Source organism: Hyperolius riggenbachi, chromosome 4 (assembly GCF_040937935.1).
Source record: "Hyperolius riggenbachi isolate aHypRig1 chromosome 4, aHypRig1.pri, whole genome shotgun sequence".
NCBI lineage: Eukaryota > Metazoa > Chordata > Amphibia > Anura > Hyperoliidae > Hyperolius > Hyperolius riggenbachi.
This window is the reverse complement of record NC_090649.1, coordinates 9,368,284-9,370,783: the sequence shown is the minus strand read 5'-3', so window position 1 is coordinate 9,370,783 and position 2,500 is coordinate 9,368,284. Positions and strand designations below refer to the sequence as shown.

General features: G+C 46.7%; 3 non-coding genes across 3 annotated transcripts; 1 reads left to right on the top strand and 2 right to left on the bottom strand.

The window, feature by feature from the left end:
• Window positions 1-44: 44 nt before the first annotated feature.
• On the bottom strand, window positions 45-116 carry TRNAG-UCC (transfer RNA glycine (anticodon UCC)). Its single transcript has one exon. It is a non-coding gene; the product is annotated as a tRNA-Gly (tRNA).
• Window positions 117-1,091: 975 nt separating this feature from the next.
• Window positions 1,092-1,165, top strand: TRNAN-GUU (transfer RNA asparagine (anticodon GUU)). The gene has a single exon. It is a non-coding gene; the product is annotated as a tRNA-Asn (tRNA).
• A 497-nt stretch (window positions 1,166-1,662) lies between these two features.
• Window positions 1,663-1,734, bottom strand: TRNAG-UCC (transfer RNA glycine (anticodon UCC)). The gene has a single exon. It is a non-coding gene; the product is annotated as a tRNA-Gly (tRNA).
• Between the last annotated feature and the right edge of the window lie 766 nt (window positions 1,735-2,500).

Below are 2,500 nucleotides of genomic sequence, written 5' to 3'. Positions count from 1 at the left end.
TCTTGTCTTCCATGGAATTGTAGGGTGCCAAAATCAAGCTCACATGCGTTGGCCGGGAATCGAACCCGGGTCAACTGCTTGGAAGGCAGCTATGCTCACCACTATACCACCAGCGCTACATGCTGAAACTCGCCTAGCATGTACCATTGCAATATACCCAAGAGAAAAATGAGCTTGCTTATTTGCCTACTTTGCTAGATGTAAGCAGTGGGACACATGGTGATACTGCTTACAGACTTCAATTCAAGACTTCAGAAAGATCATGTGCCCCCCTGGATGATGCTGGTGCAACACACACAGCAAAGGACAGCAATTTGAAGTCTGGAAGATTCCAGGGCAAGGGTGGGAAGGATGAAAAGCTAGGTGGCCATGCAACCATTCCTGCTAACCCAAAGCTTACTTGTGCCCTACAACACATTGGCTTAAGACTTGACCAAATCCAATGCTCCAATATGGGGAAGCTTCTCTGTTTGCTGTTTTTTTTTTTTTTAAGTGCGGTGTCACAGTTCACCCATCTCTTCAACTACAAGAACGGCCCAGGAGTAGTCTTAGCTACCCTAATATGTACGTTACAGCAGGGCCCTTATTACACTTTCTCTTACAGGGCAATGGAAACCGTTTTGCCCATGCGATAAAGCAAGGTGCAAAAATGAATTCATGCCTAGCAGAGGATGGTTTCGATCCATCGACCTCTGGGTTATGGGCCCAGCACGCTTCCGCTGCGCCACTCTGCTTCTGTTTGTATTCAACCTTCAAGTTTAAGAAGGGTACATTAGTTGAAATAGTTACACTACTATATATGTTACAGCAAGGCCCTAATGACACTTTCTCTTAAGGGGCTATGGCCGACAATTGGCCCATATGGTAAGCAAGGTATAAAAACAAACGTACATCTAGCAGAGGATGGTTTCGATCCATCGACCTCTGGGTTATGGGCCCAGCACGCTTCCGCTGCGCCACTCTGCTGCCATACAGTGAATGCTTCATTGTGGGAAAAAGTGGCGTTAAACTTCTTGGAGCAGACTTACTTCCTCACTCCACAAGACACACATACATCCCCATAAAATCATTTAGCAACAACTGCAGGCACAGTCTCTGTGGCGCAATCGGTTAGCGCGTTCGGCTGTTAACCGAAAGGTTGGTGGTTCAAGCCCACCCAGGGACGGGCTTTCCTTTTGTGTTCAACAGTTGTCCGAAGAGAACCCCAGATAGCCATGTAGATTCATTTGAGACACGTTGGAATCTCATTCACGTTCATGAAAAGGGTGAGGAGCATCAAGTTCATGTCTTAGTGATACAACAGACATCCCTGGCAGTGTCTGTGACCAAATGAAGTTTTCTGTACCCCAGAAGCAGCAGTAAAGTATTAGCCGGGGATCGAACCCAAAGCCTGGCGACGGCTGTCAAGCCAAAGAAAGGCAGTTCAAGCCCACCCAAGGACAGGCTCGCTTTAGTGCCTTGCTAGCTATTTGTTTAGAACATTATAGAGTGTCTGCATTAAGTGTTCACCATTTAGAAAGAACTTTAAGCTGGCGTAGAGTCTGCTGCACCGGAATGGAACCTCTCCAGAGACTGAGCAGGTGCAGGATGTCCTAACTGTTCAGAGATCTTGTCTTGGTCTTGTCTTCCATGGAATTGTAGGGTGCCAAAAGCAAGCTCACATGCGTTGGCCGGGAATCGAACCCGGGTCAACTGCTTGGAAGGCAGCTATGCTCACCACTATACCACCAACGCTACATGCTGAAACTCGCCTAGCATGTACCATTGCAATATACCCAAGAGAAAAATGAGCTTGCTTATTTGCCTACTTTGCTAGATGTAAGCAGTGGGACACATGGTGATACTGCTTACAGACTTCAATTCAAGACTTCAGAAAGATCATGTGCCCCCCTGGATGATGCTGGTGCAACACACACAGCAAAGGACAGCAATTTGAAGTCTGGAAGATTCCAGGGCAAGGGTGGGAAGGATGAAAAGCTAGGTGGCCATGCAACCATTCCTGCTAACCCAAAGCTTACTTGTGCCCTACAACACATTGGCTTAAGACTTGACCAAATCCAATGCTCCAATATGGGGAAGCTTCTCTGTTTGCTGTTTTTTTTTTTTTAAGTGCGGTGTCACAGTTCACCCATCTCTTCAACTACAAGAACGGCCCAGGAGTAGTCTTAGCTACCCTAATATGTACGTTACAGCAGGGCCCTTATTACACTTTCTCTTACAGGGCAATGGAAACCGTTTTGCCCTGCGATAAAGCAAGGTGCAAAAATGAATTCATGCCTAGCAGAGGATGGTTTCGATCCATCGACCTCTGGGTTATGGGCCCAGCACGCTTCCGCTGCGCCACTCTGCTTCCGTTTGTATTCAACCTTCAAGTTTAAGAAGGGTACATTAGTTGAAATAGTTACACTACTATCTATGTTACAGCAAGGCCCTAATGACACTTTCTCTTAAGGGGCTATGGCCGACAATTGGCCCATATTGTAAGCAAGGTATAAAAACC